The sequence below is a fragment of the Lissotriton vulgaris genome, chromosome 4_1, assembly GCF_964263255.1.
Source record: "Lissotriton vulgaris chromosome 4_1, aLisVul1.2, whole genome shotgun sequence".
NCBI lineage: Eukaryota > Metazoa > Chordata > Amphibia > Caudata > Salamandridae > Lissotriton > Lissotriton vulgaris.
In genome coordinates, this window is record NC_141691.1 from 1,569,818,342 (window position 1) to 1,569,837,652 (window position 19,311).

The window sequence follows — 19,311 nt, forward strand, 5'->3', positions numbered from 1 at the left end:
TGAAAGGTTGCAAAAAATAATCAATGATTTGCCCAGCTGGTTCAAAAATTGAGTTGCAGCCTGCCACTATTGGTCGAAAAGGTGGATCTTCTAGTGACTTGTGTACTTTAGGCAACATGTAGATCTTAGGTTTACTAGGATTTTGTGGCATAAGAAATTTAGCCATGTTCGGTGTGATCCAATCTTCATCGATGGCTTTGTCTATCAAAGATTGTAGTATCTTTTGAATTTCAGTTGTCGGGTCTTGTTGCAGCAATAAGTATGTATTGGTGTCATTAACATGTTCTTCCACTTTTCGTAGATAAAACTCAGTGTCCATGAGTACCAATGCACCCCCTTTGTCCGCTTTTTGGAATGTCAACTCTGTCTTTTTGGACAATTGAACTAGTATGCTTCTTTCCAATCTGGTCAGATTATTCGATGTTTTCCTGTTTTGTCTGTAGTTCAATTTATTCATATCCTTTGTGACTAATGTCTCAAAAAGATCAAGTGTCTTGTGTGAGGTAGGTGCCTCAAACGTGCTCTTTGGTCGAAAGACTTCAATTTTCTTTTCATCTTGATTTTCATCTGTAGGAACCACGTTGTCGAAAAAATTCCTCAACTTCAATCTTCTCATAAACTTATAGAGAGCTACTTCATCCTCAAATTTAGAGCCCATGTAGGTGGGAACAAATGTTATGCCTTTGTTTAAAACTCTCTCTTCATGTTTAGTCAGGGAATATGATGAAATATTTATTACGAGGGTTTCCCCTGACTCCGCAGTCCTTTTTTCAGTTGTTTCTCTTTTTCCTTTTCTTTGTCCTCTCCTTGTCTTTTTGTTTGTTCTTGTTCTGGTGGACGGTCTATTTCCACAACCTCGGCTAAAAAAGACACCTGTGGACTTGAGGTACTTGCTTTATCAGTTTGAATTGTGTTTGATGACTGTGTTGTTTTTAGAGGGGCGCGGGATGAATCTATGTCGCGATCTGTGGCTAAACTTTCCTCAGATGAAGTTGTAGTTGGCCGTCGATTAAAACGTCTCTGGGCATACACCTCTGCCCAGGTGTATGCCTCATTCAACTTATAATCGATCGTATCCCTCTTGAATTTTCTTAACTTAGTTTCCTGCAACTCTTTTCCATATTCATCCAATTTAATGTTTAAATCACTCAAGAATCTCCCAAGTTCATCTTCTGTCATTCGTTCAGAGAGATCTGATTTAGTGGAAAAAATTTCAGTTTTCAATTCATCAATGGTTTTAGCCAATTCCTCAATGATGAGAAGAATCAAATCCAGTGAGCACTTATTCAGGATTTCGTACCACTTCTGCATAAATTGAGAATTGTTCTTCAAGCGATATAACATAGGTTTGATTGATAACCTGAGTCCCCTCGGGATTCGTTTGACCTTATGGTATTGCACCAACGTGGATGCATGCAATCTCTGGTTTAGTTCACGTCTCGATGCAAATTCTAGTTGTTTCAATTGATGACTGATAGATGTGCTGTGTGCCTGTAGATTGGTGACTTCACCAATTAAACCATATACTTCAGTTGCTTGTTCTGCTGTATATCCTCTTGTTGTTGCTCTGTTGTCCGTTAAGGACGCTATTGCATCAAAAGACATTTTAAATTAGTTATGATGACTGTGGGTGCTCTGGAGCTAAAGGTGGGTAACGTTTAAGAAATGAACAATTGTGCGCCGAGCACTCCTATTGTGGTTCCAAATTTTACCAAATCTAAACTGATATTGTGATCTGTGTGCAGCGACTGAATGAGTGTACCCTAACACTCTACAGACTAGAATGAAAATGTGGCTGGTTAACAACAGTTAACACAGGCTCAGTAGCGCACAACTAAATAAAATCTATTGATCAAACCTGTTTAAACCTTTTCTTTAAAGAAACATATTCTTTAATCATATGTTTTACTCGTCAGTTGAACTCCTTTCAGCACAACATTTTATATTTATACATAAACACTTTTTAAGTCAAAATCATACAACTTTATACATTGACAATATATTGAATTTTGTTGTATGCATCATGATTCGCCCGCCCAATGCATTTCGGGACAAATGTAGAGTCCCTTCGTCAGGGGCAATGCTGCAAAATAACATAAACAGGCACATCAGTCCATATTGTACATGATTCACTTCAATTTAAATCATACCTCCACCAAAGAGAGTAAAAAAGAAGAAAAAAACCCAAAGTGTAGTTATCAGCAAACTTCTAAACCCTAAAAGAAACATAACCAACTACTCACATTTATACACTATATTGAATACTCTTATAGCGAGCTTCGGTCTGCTTCGGTCCAAAAAACTAAAAAGGAGCAAGAATGACAAAATCAGCCTGCCTCCTCTGTGTACAAGCGTGAAAAAATATATCTAACAACCAAGCAGTCACTCAATATACAGCAGCGTACCTGTCTTTTCTTGTGAAATCCCGTGTTCTTGAAAACCTTAAGCCTCTTAATGTGTTGTCAGGAATTCGATGTTCCTCTGTCGAAAAAATAGAGGGTCTAAATACACGATCCGGTTCCAGAAATTAATTCTGCAAAGGGTTCTGAAACCTGGCTCAGTTAGATAAATCCTTACCGCGTCAAACAACAACTTCAACTCGTCAAACAATCTTCGCGTACTCCTTCCGACATTCAAAGTCTCCCGCGATTGCGTTCAACTCAATAGAATCTGGGTTAAACTATAGTAACCTTCCTCCCCATTGGTTACAACAACACTCTGCTAAACCAATCAGATACGAGATGTCATGGCAATTTTACCTACGTCGTCCGTGACTACGATAACCAAGCTCCGCTGTTAAATGTCACCTATTCTGTTTACCTGCTCAAAACCGGACAACACAACTCGATATATTACCGTTTCCTCGGATATACACAGTTAGTGTGCTACGCGAAAACCCTAAGCTACATAATTTCCACGTATGCCAGATCTATTAAACGAAGCCAAAAGTATAGGTTTCAGCCTCGAGATATTTCAAGCCACAATAAAACTTTATTGAAAACGGAAAGCACACAGATGTAACGCGACCAGCTAATTTCTTGTCCAAAAATACGTGAAACAAAGTAAAGTAAACTATAAAGAAAAATAAAGAAAAAGAGTTAGAAGGAATCAAATATACGTGAAGGAAAATAAGGAAAAATAGTTAGAAGGAATCAAAAATACATGAAGAGTATACGTTGAAAACAGTGATCACTTGAAAACATGCAAAGCATAAAGCCAAATTAAACAACATGTCATGAATCTATACACATCAGAATTAATGTTACACTAGAGCACATATTTACAAAAAGCTGCTTAGCTCTATCCGGTCATTTAAGCCCCCAGGGGTCAATGTCCCCAACATTTTTATCCAAAAAGATTCTCTTTGCAACAATTTCTTGTTCTTATCACAACCCTCTGTAATTGTTACTGTCTCTAGAATGGTGAATCTCAGTTGGGCAATAGTGTGGTGTTTCTCTAGCCAGTGTGTTGCTAAGGATGATGTCATGGATTTGTTTCGTATTCTGCTTTTATGCTCTGAGATACGAACTTTCAATTTCCGTTCGGTTTTACCCACATATAAAAGGCCGCAAGGGCATTTAATAGTGTATATAACCTGATTGGTGTTACAGTCTCCTACAAATTTCAATTTGATGTTTCTTCCGGATTGTGGATGCGTGATCACATTACCAACCATCACATTATTGCAATGCACACAATTTGTGCATTTTCTCATTCCTTTGTACTCCTTATTTTTTGTGGACTCCGAATCCTTTAGCAATTCTTTAAGGTTTTTGGACCTTGTGTAGGCAAACAAGGGTTTATCCCTAAAACTGTTGTGAAAGTCATTTTCTTGCTGGAGGAGTTCCCATCTTTTTTGTATAATGTTTTTCAATTTCGGTGAGTTGATGGAGTATTTTGAGACAAACACATTCCGTTTTTGTTCTTCTTTTTGTTTTTGTACTAATAGGTCAGTGCGATTTTTCTCAATTGCTTTGTTTTGCGCTGTGTCCAGTATATCCATCGGGTAGCCTCTTTTAATGTAGTTTTGCTTGTATTCATTGATGTACTTCAGGCATTCATCTTGTCCTGTGACTATTCTCCTGATCCTCAGGAATTGAGAATATGGTAAATTCTTCAATAGATTAGGGGGATGAAAGCTGTGGTAGAGCAACATACTGTTCTTGTCAGTTGGTTTACGATATAAGGAAGTGTTAATCCTATCTCCTTCAAGTTCTACCATCACATCCAAGTATGCTATCTTAGATCTACTGACAGTGTGTGTTACCTGAATGCGTGGATTCCTTGAGTTTAATAGTGTGATGTTGTGATGTAGCTGTGCTTCTGTTCCAGACCATATTAGAAATATATCGTCTATGAAACGACAAAAAAATTTCAGATGTTCCGTCCATTCTTTGTGCGCAAAAACATGTTCTTGCTCGAATTTCGCCATGTAAGTATTGGCAAATACAGGAGCCCCATTAAAGCCCATTGATGTCCCATTGAGCTGCATGTAAAATCTTTCTGCCCATAGAAAATAGCTATTCTTTAAACAAAAATTTGTTAGCTGCAATAAGAACACTGGATTGATATCAATTTCTGGGTGTTGCAACAACATCCATTCTTCAGCTTCCAGTCCGTCAGTGTGTCCAATTGATGTGTACAACGACACAACATCTATGGTACATAGAATATATTCTTTGTCTGTTTGTAGATTGACAGTTGTTAATTTTACCAAGAAATCGGTTGTATCCTGTATGTATGTATGCCATTTTTGAATGAAAGGTTGCAAAAAATAATCAATGATTTGCCCAGCTGGTTCAAAAATTGAGTTGCAGCCTGCCACTATTGGTCGAAAAGGTGGATCTTCTAGTGACTTGTGTACTTTAGGCAACATGTAGATCTTAGGTTTACTAGGATTTTGTGGCATAAGAAATTTAGCCATGTTCGGTGTGATCCAATCTTCATCGATGGCTTTGTCTATCAAAGATTGTAGTATCTTTTGAATTTCAGTTGTCGGGTCTTGTTGCAGCAATAAGTATGTATTGGTGTCATTAACATGTTCTTCCACTTTTCGTAGATAAAACTCAGTGTCCATGAGTACCAATGCACCCCCTTTGTCCGCTTTTTGGAATGTCAACTCTGTCTTTTTGGACAATTGAACTAGTATGCTTCTTTCCAATCTGGTCAGATTATTCGATGTTTTCCTGTTTTGTCTGTAGTTCAATTTATTCATATCCTTTGTGACTAATGTCTCAAAAAGATCAAGTGTCTTGTGTGAGGTAGGTGCCTCAAACGTGCTCTTTGGTCGAAAGACTTCAATTTTCTTTTCATCTTGATTTTCATCTGTAGGAACCACGTTGTCGAAAAAATTCCTCAACTTCAATCTTCTCATAAACTTATAGAGAGCTACTTCATCCTCAAATTTAGAGCCCATGTAGGTGGGAACAAATGTTATGCCTTTGTTTAAAACTCTCTCTTCATGTTTAGTCAGGGAATATGATGAAATATTTATTACGAGGGTTTCCCCTGACTCCGCAGTCCTTTTTTCAGTTGTTTCTCTTTTTCCTTTTCTTTGTCCTCTCCTTGTCTTTTTGTTTGTTCTTGTTCTGGTGGACGGTCTATTTCCACAACCTCGGCTAAAAAAGACACCTGTGGACTTGAGGTACTTGCTTTATCAGTTTGAATTGTGTTTGATGACTGTGTTGTTTTTAGAGGGGCGCGGGATGAATCTATGTCGCGATCTGTGGCTAAACTTTCCTCAGATGAAGTTTTAGTTGGCCGTCGATTAAAACGTCTCTGGGCATACACCTCTGCCCAGGTGTATGCCTCATTCAACTTATAATCGATCGTATCCCTCTTGAATTTTCTTAACTTAGTTTCCTGCAACTCTTTTCCATATTCATCCAATTTAATGTTTAAATCACTCAAGAATCTCCCAAGTTCATCTTCTGTCATTCGTTCAGAGAGATCTGATTTAGTGGAAAAAATTTCAGTTTTCAATTCATCAATGGTTTTAGCCAATTCCTCAATGATGAGAAGAATCAAATCCAGTGAGCACTTATTCAGGATTTCGTACCACTTCTGCATAAATTGAGAATTGTTCTTCAAGCGATATAACATAGGTTTGATTGATAACCTGAGTCCCCTCGGGATTCGTTTGACCTTATGGTATTGCACCAACGTGGATGCATGCAATCTCTGGTTTAGTTCACGTCTCGATGCAAATTCTAGTTGTTTCAATTGATGACTGATAGATGTGCTGTGTGCCTGTAGATTGGTGACTTCACCAATTAAACCATATACTTCAGTTGCTTGTTCTGCTGTATATCCTCTTGTTGTTGCTCTGTTGTCCGTTAAGGACGCTATTGCATCAAAAGACATTTTAAATTAGTTATGATGACTGTGGGTGCTCTGGAGCTAAAGGTGGGTAACGTTTAAGAAATGAACAATTGTGCGCCGAGCACTCCTATTGTGGTTCCAAATTTTACCAAATCTAAACTGATATTGTGATCTGTGTGCAGCGACTGAATGAGTGTACCCTAACACTCTACAGACTAGAATGAAAATGTGGCTGGTTAACAACAGTTAACACAGGCTCAGTAGCGCACAACTAAATAAAATCTATTGATCAAACCTGTTTAAACCTTTTCTTTAAAGAAACATATTCTTTAATCATATGTTTTACTCGTCAGTTGAACTCCTTTCAGCACAACATTTTATATTTATACATAAACACTTTTTAAGTCAAAATCATACAACTTTATACATTGACAATATATTGAATTTTGTTGTATGCATCATGATTCGCCCGCCCAATGCATTTCGGGACAAATGTAGAGTCCCTTCGTCAGGGGCAATGCTGCAAAATAACATAAACAGGCACATCAGTCCATATTGTACATGATTCACTTCAATTTAAATCATACCTCCACCAAAGAGAGTAAAAAAGAAGAAAAAAACCCAAAGTGTAGTTATCAGCAAACTTCTAAACCCTAAAAGAAACATAACCAACTACTCACATTTATACACTATATTGAATACTCTTATAGCGAGCTTCGGTCTGCTTCGGTCCAAAAAACTAAAAAGGAGCAAGAATGACAAAATCAGCCTGCCTCCTCTGTGTACAAGCGTGAAAAAATATATCTAACAACCAAGCAGTCACTCAATATACAGCAGCGTACCTGTCTTTTCTTGTGAAATCCCGTGTTCTTGAAAACCTTAAGCCTCTTAATGTGTTGTCAGGAATTCGATGTTCCTCTGTCGAAAAAATAGAGGGTCTAAATACACGATCCGGTTCCAGAAATTAATTCTGCAAAGGGTTCTGAAACCTGGCTCAGTTAGATAAATCCTTACCGCGTCAAACAACAACTTCAACTCGTCAAACAATCTTCGCGTACTCCTTCCGACATTCAAAGTCTCCCGCGATTGCGTTCAACTCAATAGAATCTGGGTTAAACTATAGTAACCTTCCTCCCCATTGGTTACAACAACACTCTGCTAAACCAATCAGATACGAGATGTCATGGCAATTTTACCTACGTCGTCCGTGACTACGATAACCAAGCTCCGCTGTTAAATGTCACCTATTCTGTTTACCTGCTCAAAACCGGACAACACAACTCGATATATTACCGTTTCCTCGGATATACACAGTTAGTGTGCTACGCGAAAACCCTAAGCTACATAATTTCCACGTATGCCAGATCTATTAAACGAAGCCAAAAGTATAGGTTTCAGCCTCGAGATATTTCAAGCCACAATAAAACTTTATTGAAAACGGAAAGCACACAGATGTAACGCGACCAGCTAATTTCTTGTCCAAAAATACGTGAAACAAAGTAAAGTAAACTATAAATAAAAATAAAGAAAAAGAGTTAGAAGGAATCAAATATACGTGAAGGAAAATAAGGAAAAATAGTTAGAAGGAATCAAAAATACATGAAGAGTATACGTTGAAAACAGTGATCACTTGAAAACATGCAAAGCATAAAGCCAAATTAAACAACATGTCATGAATTGGTAACTGACACATTGAACTCTGGCTCTCCTCCTGAAACTGTTCCTTTGAATTCTGAACATTTGTCCTCTGCATCAGAAGAAACTTTGCCTTCTGCGAACTTGAACATTGCAACCTCTGCTGAAAATATATTGTTTCCAGATCAAACAGCTCCTGCAAAACTGAGATACAATTTACGGTCTCATATTATGGACAAATAAAGCAGGAAACTGCCTATTGTAATACTTGAATTTTGACACTTTTGCCCTCAGCCAGGAAGTTTGCTATTGTTTTATTGTTTTAAATTGCCTTGCCGTCTGGGTAGCCGTAGGGTCGTGGCTGTGTGCCTAGTTGAATCTGCGGGGGTCAGACACAAGGTCGATCTTTCTTTTAGTTCTGGGAACTCCCAGGGCTGATAGAGGCATTTTCATCTACGCACACATCATCAGTGGTCGCGAGCGGATTGTAGAAGATGGAGCTTCCTGCGCTGCAAAGAGAAAATGTGATTTATGTTCGCAGAAATAGACTTTACAGAATTCTTCACAGCAAATGCTTTCTGATGCAATGTGCTATTACATTTTTAATTGTTTTGATAACGTTGGTGGGTGGAATCGTCTTTGGTGTGAATTTGATTTTTATGCCAGTAACTACAGTACCTCCCCTTGATCCTGCTACTTCTACTGTTTCTTCTATGCACTCTTTTCACTCGTTTCCTGAACATGAGCAAGCTCGACGCTCAGAATTCATCAACAACACTTTCGTACAGCTCTTGCACCAACACCAACTGGTAGTTAACACTACAGACTGCTGGGTGTGTGGCTTGATACCCCACACTATGGATAAAGGCATTCCCTATCTGGTTTTGCCTTTTAGCTATAATGGATCATTTCAGGCCCTTCAGACCATTTTTGCCTATGCCCTTGAAACCTATCCTCCGCGTCCACCTCGTTCCACTAAATATAACTCTGCCAACAAAGCTTTAGTCCAGGGAATTATTGACATGATCAAGGATGTCAATAATACTCCATCCTACCCTAGAGATGAGTTACGAGTATATTTGAGTTGGAATTCTTCAGAGTATCGCCTTAGTTTGGGAGAAAGCAAACGTAAAAGCTCAACTCCAATCTGGGTCGTGCCTCACCGAGGTCAGGTCTGTTTGCAAGGAAATGGGAGAAATCCGAGAGCTCAGCTAGGGAGGAGTGAGTGCGTTGAGACTTATGTGTTTCCGTCTAACTCTTCCCCTGCCTTCCTTACTGCTAGGGGTACCTATTTCATCTGTCAAGACAGAGCGTATACATGGTTGCCTGCTGACTTTTCAGGGTCATGTTATATTGCTCGATTGTTGCCTCCGACATACACTGCTTCATCTGATTATCACAAAACCAGAGTAGCAAGAGGTGTCTTCAGCAAGGAAGATACCGCTGGTCAGGAAGCTGGAGACTTCTTCAAAGGTTTCCTTCCATTCTGGGGGCCTATGGCCAATAGTAGAAACATACGTCAGCTAACACGGGTAGTTGAATCTACTATTACCGAAACTGCTGGTGCCCTTAGCAACTTGACAGCTGAGCTTCAGGCGGATAGACTCATGACGTTGCAGAACCGTATGGTTCTAGATGTGATACTTGCAGATCGAGGTGGGGTATGCAGAATGATCCAATCGAGTAGCTGTGTTTTTATTCCCAATAATGCTCCAACTGTCTATGAGGCGATCTCTAAGCTACACAAGATTTCCGACTCTATACACGTAGACAAGGGAAACTGGTCCTTCATGGAGTGGTTTTGGACTCTGATATCAGCGTGGGGATGGAAGGTTCTGATGGTCATTGGTGTCATCTTAGTATTCCTGTTCTCGTGCTGCCTGATTATCCAGTGTGGTCCCGCTCTGTGTAGTCTCTGTGCTGCAACCTGTTTCAGAAAACCACCTGCGTTTGGGGGGAAAAGGCGCGAGAAAGGATGATGATACAACAGCATGTCACTGACCTGATGAGCATAGAGTTAGACTCTGACATAGAATGAGTTTTTGCCCATGTAAGGGCAAAAGGAGGGTCTGAGGTTCCGTGACGATTTGAACCCGTGTTTTCAACATTGTCGTAAATACATAATTTTGGTATCAGTGAACCGCAAATGATCCATTTAGCATATCCTGGTGTTTTCGCTATGCTACGAGCAAGAGTACTCCTGTAACAAACACATTTCTGATCTACCCATGGCATCCATCTTAGATCATGGCAGCCATTTTGTGTTTCTTGCCCTCACATAGACAATGGACACGCAATGACCTCTGATCATTTCATTTCGATTAAGGACACGTAGGCTTAGCCGGAGATTCACCTCTCTAGTGACACGTGCACCTTAGAACAGAACACGCTGTGGCTGCATGACTTGACAAAGGCTGCCTCATCTGCCTGAGGCCAGTCCTGCTATACTGGTTCTCGTGTTCGTTGGCCTGATCATGATTAGGCGGCCGAAGCTGGTAACCTTGCCCATTTACGACCCACAAACATCTCTTATGCTGCTTTTCTATCATCCGCACCTGGCTCTGCTCCTTTCCTTCTGGGCCTTTATTAGGGGGAGGTAACGAAATTTACGATGAGGCGGTCCGGCTCTTGAATGAAATGTTGACATGGGATTGTGATGGAATAGTGGGAACCCCTCTTCGTAATGTTTGACATCAGATATTATCGACGATTCCTGTGCAATGCCAAATATTTATTGTTTAGGACACAAAGGTTTTGAGAATGTACTAACATGTGAAGAATTTGCCGCAAGGCCAATATTTACTATATAAGGAGCAACCCTTCTTGTACAAATCGAACAGGCTCCTAGACACTGCCTGTGTGTAGTTTCTGTGACTTCTGTGTCCCTGCAGTAATAAACCTTTGGTCTTTGACGCCACCATCGAGAAGCCCGTGTTTCTGTTTATTTGTGCACCGAGACAGGTAGAACTCCGGGGTCTTCGGGTGTTATCCCTGACACCTCTGGACGGAACCAAAAAGTCCAGAACTCCAATATGCAAGAGCAGGATGGGCTTGAACAGCAGTTCTAAAGTTATTTGCTGGAAAAAAATGGATTGACTTTCATGGAATACAGGCTGTTTTATTTTCTGACTATGTGTTCCTTGAGAATGAGGTTGGTGTCCTCGGTGAATCCAAAGTGACTTGGCATTCAGTGAACATTTGGATTCAAATCCATCAAGGTTTATGTCATTGAGCCACGTTTGTATTATTTCTTTTTTGTTGTTCTGTGCAAATACCAGGAATTCTGTCTTGGTTTATTTGTGCTTCAGGTATGTGTAAGACTTGTGTATTATCACCATATTGGTGAATCATGATGCTGTGAGTAGAGCCCCAAGCAGCTCAATGAAAAGTTTGAAGATGACAGAATATGGGACCCTGAGGGAATTCACAGGTAATAGGGATCTGTTGGGCCCTGGAGGTGCGCATGTGAACATACTGGTGTTGGTTGGAAAGGTAGGAGAAGAAATGGTGAAATACATTGCCAATGAATCTCATTCAACACTCCATGGTTTATATGAGCGTGGGATGATCAAATTGTGTTGAAGGCAGCTATGAGGTATAGCAATAACAGTAGTGGTGGGCGGAACTCACAGAATTTACCTCCATGGAATTCATGGAGTTACATAAAAGCTTTGTGAGATTGAGCAGAGTTTTGCCAGTGGTTGGAAATAGGCAGAGTGCAGTGCTCGCACTGTGATTTGGTGCCGGGAACATGGTCCATGCTGAAAAATCAGTGCAGATGACACCACGTGGTGCACCAAGGAGGCACAGCTACTTGAGTTGATTTTGCTGCCTCTCAAGTAGAATTTCTACTCAAGCAACAGTCTTTTAACCGTGAATGGTCGTGGCCGCCTATTAGGCCTGGCTTTCTCAGCGGGTGTACTCTCAGACTGTTTGGCCTCCTGTTGTTTACCCTGTTTTTGTTGGTTTTAGGACTCTTGGCATTTTACCACTGCTAATCAGTGCTAAAGTGCATATGTTCTCGATGTTAATTGTTAATATGGATTGGTGTTTCCAAAATTGGCTTATTCGATTTACCACTAAGTCCCTAGAAAAGTGCACTCTGTGCCCAGGGCCTCTAAATCAAATACTGTTAGTGGGCCTGCAGCACTGATTGTGCCACCCACACAATCATACTTGCAAAAGGTTTTCAGACCTGCCACTGCAGTGTTTGCGAGCAGTCTCTACTGCCATGTTGACCTGATTAGTGCACCCACTTGGCAAGCCCTAACCTTCCCTTTTATCGTATGTGAGTCACCCCTAAGGTAGGCCCAAGGTACCCCTGAGGGCAGGGTATAGTGTAAGTGACAGTTAAAACATGTACTGATGTGTGTGACATGTTCTGATAATGAAATAGAGTGTATTTTGATCTTTGCTATGGATAGGCTGTCTGTACCATAGGACAGAACGGGAGTTTAATTATAACATCTTATAAGTATAACTTCCCATGGGGACAAGGCAGAAAGTTGGAGTTCAATGTGGCTGAACTCCGAATATAAAGATGATTTTTATATAGTGGATGTTTTCTTGCTTATCCATCCTGTGTGCCTCTGCTGGTTTGTGGTTTAAAGTGACAGGGGCTGGGGATGTGCATTCACTGTAGGAAGCCACTGGGGGGGTTGAGGTGTGTCCTGCCTTTCCTGAATGAGTCAGGGCTGGGCTGAATAAACCTGGGCTGCATTTAGAATAGTGGGAGGAGATTTCCTTGCACCTGAATGGGCCTGGTTTGCCTTACACAATGCTGTCTCCACCTCTTGCTGGGAAGCTGGACCAGAGAAGACAGAACTGGTTTTGACTGAGCACTGAGACTCTCTGCAACAAGAGAACAAAGGTAAATTAAGAATAAATATTGGGACCCAGACACCAGAACCTTAGAATACTCTGAACTCGAGAGGAACTTCTGCCAATGAGAAAAGCTGGGAAAGCTGAAGGAGAAGTACTGCCCCTTTGCTATTTGTTGTCTGAGGTTGGCCTGCAGTGGTTGTTTCTGCTAAGGAGAGGAACCTTGTGTGTATCCGGCTTGAAGAAGATCTCCAAGGGTTTGAAGACGAGCTTGCCTCCTGTTCTGACGTCTCAGGGACTCAGAGACTTCACCACCAGCTCTTCTGAATTATCTTTCCGGGAGTTCTGACCTGCTAAGAGGTGCCTGTTCCTGTGTTGCGCCTCTGGAAGTTGTTCCTGCTGCTGGGAGCTGGGAAAAGAGAAGCAACTAAAGAAGCATGAAGCATCTGCATCTGTTTCTGATGCAATACCGCCATGCAGGAAGAATTTTGACGCAATGCCAACATGTCACTGAAAAAACTGACCAAGCACATGCCGTGGCTCGAGAAACCGCTGCACGCTGAGTCTTGTGCACCACTCTCTGAAGTCCAAAATCACTGAACCAACTCCGATACAGGCCACGCTGTGTAGCTACAAGAACTAACACATTGTGGGACCGTGGCTGGAGAGATCAACACAGCGATGCTGCCGCCGCATCAAGAACAGATGCATCACCTCCCCACACAGTAAGAAACCGACACATCATTTCCTCTTTAGTAAGGAACTGACGCATCAGCTCCCCTGCATGGCAGTAAGGAACCGGCGCATCACCCCCCTAAAGCAAGGAACAGATGCATCATCTTCCCTGTGGGTAAGGAACCGATGCATCACCTTCCCTGCAGTTGTTTTTGCATACTATTTTGACGCATCCAAGGTACTTTGTGTTGAAAGGGTCATATCTATAGTTAGCTATGGACAGAACTGTTTTTACCTTTTAAAAATCATACCTTGATAACTGTATGTAGCATTTTTTTTGCTATGGTTTTGTTTAGTTTAGATAAAGATTACCTATTTTTCTAAACTGGTGTGTTGTGTTTTCATCGTGTTACTGTATGTGCGCACAAGTGCTTAACACTCTGCTTCTGAGATGAGCCTGTCTTCATGTGCCAAGCTACCAAAGGGGTGAGCATGGGTTGTCTAAGGATGTACCTCCCTTACCCTGACTAGAAGAAATGGTCCCTACTTGGACGAAGTTGCAAACCATTGCCAACTGGAGAAACCCCCATTTTTAACACTGCCCATGTTAGAAATATTTGCCGGAAGTCCTTATAGTGACCAGAAATTGCCCTAGGGGATTCCAAATCTTACTCTCTCTCACAAACTTACTGTTCTGGAGCCACGCACAAGAAAACATACTGCCATGCAGCAATTAAAAGTATTTGGCCAGACCTCTGCATTACTCAGGTGGAACAGAATATTTTGCCAAACCCTAAATTACAGGAGGCAGGGGGCTATCTTCAGTGGTCAAGAGGGCATCATGTATGATGTGAAATGTAGAAGTTCTAGGTAACATGTTGCTGCATGATCTAAAGCCAGACTAGTAGTTATGCTGGAGATGGTTATCATTGATGTAATCTTGGAGTTGAACATAGACTTCTTTTTCAGTGATCTTGCTGATGATACATAGGAGAGTGATGGGCTAGTTTAGAATTCTTTTATAGTGGGAAGATCTGGCCTGTCTTGAAAACGTCTGAGAAGATGCTGTAAGTAAGGCATTGACAATGGCAATTAGGAGGGAAAGAGTGTCCACCGAGAGAGTTTTGATGGAGGTTGTGGGTAACTCATCATTTTCATAAGAAGTATTTATTTATTTATTTATGTAGTGTTTTATAGAGTGCAAACATGACCCATTAGGGTATCATCGCTTTACAGACATAACTAGCTAAATTCAAAGATTAGGAGCAAATGATCATGAATATACTTGAGGGAAAAAATACAGACATGAGCAAGGGAGGACTGCACAACATCGACCTCTGCCCAATAAAGTTACAGAGAGGTACGGATTATGCCGTATGTTAAACATTGTCTATGATACCTGAATTGCGTAAGTTACTTCTGCAAAGTCTACTGAGACTTAAAACAGGTGGTGTTCATATAAATAGCATTTAAGTGTTGCTAAACCACTGAATCCGTGAGTGCTCTGAGAGAGGTTATGTCAGGAATTTGCCCATTAGAAAAGTCTTAGCTTCCTTATTGAATCTAGGCAGAGATGTTATTCTTTTAGTGATTGGCAGCAGCAAGTTCCAGATTCTAGGTGCGGCCCCAGAGAAAGCTCTGTAGTAAATTTTCTTCTTCCGGAAGAAGGAAGGTTTCCGCGTAAGATCCCTGGCACTCCAGGAGTGCCTACCTCCTCCGGATATCTCAATTTTATGAGTGTCGAAGCTCAATGTTTAACTGCAAGAATAAAAGATCAATGACAACAGTAAAATAAACAATTCGCTCTCAGCATGTTTGAGTATGCAAGATGTATTGAGAACCCAATTAGAAAGTAATCACAATGTTATATACGTGCACACGGAGACCTCAGCAAAGCTCACTGAGTGCCCAATTGGTATGACAGTGCAGAGACATTTTATAGGTATAAGCCCCCACAGGATGGGCATCATAGCATACGTAATCTGGATCAGGCTATGACCTGCTAGACCAATCAGTGAAGTGCACATATGGTGTGATACCCTTTTAAGGCTCGAAGTGTACCTACATTACCCACGTGTCATCTACGAAAGCAGAATTGGGGTTTTCCATAAAGGTGAAATCTGCGTTTCTAGTGTACGTGGGTTTTGCACGTATTTGACCAGCTAGGGCAGGTCATGTCGACATCTTTTACTGGAGATATGAGGTTTGGCAATAGCAAGCTAAAAGCTGAAAGCTGGCATGTCATTTCTCTGAAGCCTTGCGTTTGCTCTCCACGTTGCAGCTGACTGAGACTGGCTTGACACACAGAATTGAGCGTGCGACCATTCTGTGGATTTCTGCTGGTGTCTTTCTTTAGTAGTTCAAAGAAGACTATTGGCCTGAAAACATATGTATTTGGTATCATATAAATGTCTGCTTCGTCATCCCCAAATCTGATACTAAATCATATGTTAATCAGAAGTCATTTATCTTTATCATCTCCTGTTCCTCATCCTCATCCTCATCCTCATCCTTGTGAGTGTGGTGTGGTGAACCACCTTTCCTGAATATGCAGTTGGCACAGGACCTGAAAATTGCTGCACAACAAGATAGGCATATTCTTATCAGAAGGCACAGTGTCAAAAGAGCTGCTATCACTATTATAACTGCCTCAAGTATCCATGAGCCCCAGCCTGTGAACCACTTCATCACATCTTCCCATAGACTACCTGTGTGTATCCCGTGGGCCTCATCTCTTATATCCTTAATTTTTTTTAATGGCTTTTATTATATTTCCACTGTTATCCGGAATAAATACACAGTATTGGCTCTGAGCCAGGGAAGATTCTGGGGAAGATGCCTCATGGAGGACGGAACAGACTCCTCCCTCCTTGGCCAGAATCATATCGAGAGCAATCCGGTTTTGAATTACGACAGCCCTCATGGAGGTGAGCTCTTCTGTTATATTTCCTAAGGCATCAGTGGTAGAGTCCGCTAGATCTTCAATCATCCTGGACAACTGGTGTATCCGTTCTGAAGTATAGACATTACCTAGTATTGGAACCATTGCCCCAACACCTGTTAACACGTGGTCTACCCAAGCGGCCGTTCTCTTGGCCCTTACCAGTGTCATCTTTGGTTTTTCTGCTGGCACTAATTTTGTGAAGTGGGTCATTCTTGGGATGATGGATGCTAAATAGCAACTTCCATACCATCCTGGGGGCAGGTAGAAGTATGCCCATGGACCACAAACAAAGAAAAGGCCTTTGTAACCTACCAGACCTGGTGACGGCTCGTCACGACTCCTAACTCGAGTTAGTCTGGTTGTGTGGTTACAGCTTCTCATTCCCATGTAAATCTGGGAACTGCCTTTATGGGTGGTATGCCTTTTATCTTGTTTATCCTGTCCTCGCAATCAAATAGGCCCTGCTCTCCTTGAGCGACCTCCTCGAAGGTACATCCAAATGAGATGCACTCCTTTCAATTGTCTTTGGACAGCAGTTCTGAAAGGGTGCATGTTCTGGTAGCTCCCTTTGGAAGAACCAGCACTCTTTGGGTGTTACTAATTCTTCCTTGAGGATGCAGGAGGGGGCTGGAACTTCCCCTACCCTGAACCTTGGTATTTTCAAGTGGCCTGTTTCTATGTCATCCCAACCTGCCCTGCCCTTCCATTCCTTGTTTCTGGACGCCCTGTCAAATCCCTTTAGCATCTCTAAGTCTCCCTTAGTTGGCTGCATATTCATACAAAGGATCCTCTTAGGTCTGGGAGGGGGGTCTGTTGTCCTTCTGCTATAGCTATAGCCATTGCTGCCGCTGGGATCAACAGTCAGTATTTCAGATGAGGGTGTACCTATCGATACTGACGCAAACATGCCGTGTTGACTTTGTAACATGTCTCGCAATAGGACACAGCCTACATATTTGGATAATGGCAGGACGTTGTACTTTAAACTATGTGTGGTGTCTGTGGGCAGGTGTGTGCAAACATAGCAGTCAGATATATTCAAAATTGTCACATATAGTTTCAACATTTCCACATATTGGTTCCCTTCGTAGGTATCCCACAATCCTTCTTTGTCCCCTTTATTCACATCCACCCCCACACCAGTAATGTTCATTGTTATATTTTGTTCATAGTCTCTTGGTGTTTTTGTTGGCTCAGTTCCATCACTACCATCTCCCACCCTTCCATTGAGGTGTGGTATTTCAAGCTCATTAGAATATGTTATTATAATTGCTGTCACTATAACCGCTGGAACTGGTAACAATATTGCAAGAATCACTGCTCTCCAATTACATGTATGTCTCTCAGTGGACTGCATGACCCTGTACAAATCTTTCCCTTTCCTATGCTATGCAATCTTCTTGTGAATAGGCCCTGAATTTATTCTTGGTCCACTCGGTCTTGTGAATAGGCCCTAAATTTATTCTTGGTCCACTTGGCGCTATGCTGGCTGGCCCTTAGAGTCAAGCATTTAACCACTGTTCTTCTCTCAGTTTTCAATGTCTGGAACAGGTCTAGGACCAGTGATTTCTGTTGCAAAAGCGGCACAATGGATGGTGTTCAAGGTTTTGAATAATGCTAGAACCAGTACTCTGTATCGCAAAAATAGAACTTTTGAGAATGTCAAAACGTAGGTCTGTTAACTCTTGCTCAGGAATTTGCTCTTGGCCCGCCGGAAAGGAAATGTCATTGAAAATCAACGTATTAGCTCACTGAGCAATAGTGGCCTCGGTACCAGCAGGGTCAGAGTTGCAGTTATGTCTTTTCCCGGGCATAAAATGGTTAATTCTATCCTGGACCATTGTCCGCAGGCTTGTATTGACACAGATCGAAGTCTATTTGTCAGGAGCATTGCATTTAGCCAGCAGTCCGTTGATGATTAACTGGATTGTTCATGTTTCTGTTTGCTGTGGGAGCGAAGGTGGTATCCCTTGCTGGGCTCAGCGGCTGCTACCTGAATCGGTTGTGTCCTTTCTCCGTCCGTTACTTTCTTCGTGTGTGACGCATGAATCCACGAAGCTACGCCTTCACACTTCACAGCTGTGGCCGTCGTGAGGATGACCTGCCTTGGCCTCTTCCACCTCGGCTGCAAGCAATTCCTCCGTGTGTGGGCCTTGATCCAAATCCAGTCACCAGCCTTTAGGTCATGGGCTGGCGGTGTCACTGCATCTGGAAGGGACGTCAGCACCTGGCAGTGGAGGTAACGTAAGACATGTGTTAACTCTTTACAGTAACATAGCAATAAGTCGTCCATTACTGACAGGGGGGCTGTTGACATATGTCCTGGTATTTGCATGGGTCGGCCAAATATTATTTCATTGGGGCTTAACTTTGTTATTCTGTCTGGTGTACATCTCATTGCTAGAAGCGCTAGAGGCAGCGTGTCTACCCACAAAAGGTCAGTTGATGCACAGATATTTGCAATTTTATTTTTCAGAATTCCATTTCTGCGCTCGACAGCCCCTGCCGCCGGTGGGTGATAGGCGCAGTGTAGCCTTTGTTTTATGGTCAATCCCTTGCACAGTCCCTTTATGACGTTGGAAATGAATGCAGGCCTATTGTCGGATGCCAGGAGGGAAGGTACCCCAAATCTGGGCAATAGCTCCTTAAGTAGACACTTTGCCACGCTCTGGGCATCACAGTGTTTGGTGGGGTAGGCCTCTATCCATTTGCTAAACATACAAACGATTACCAAAACAAATCTATATGACTGGGTGGGTGGCATGTCTATAAAATCAAGCTGAAGGCTTTCAAATGGTCCATGGGGGGGTGGGAAGTGGCCAGGCGCAGTTGGGATACCTTTTCCAGTGTTGTACTGTGCACAGACAGCACACTGCTTGCACAGCCTTTCTGCTGTCTGGTGGAATTTCGTGTTG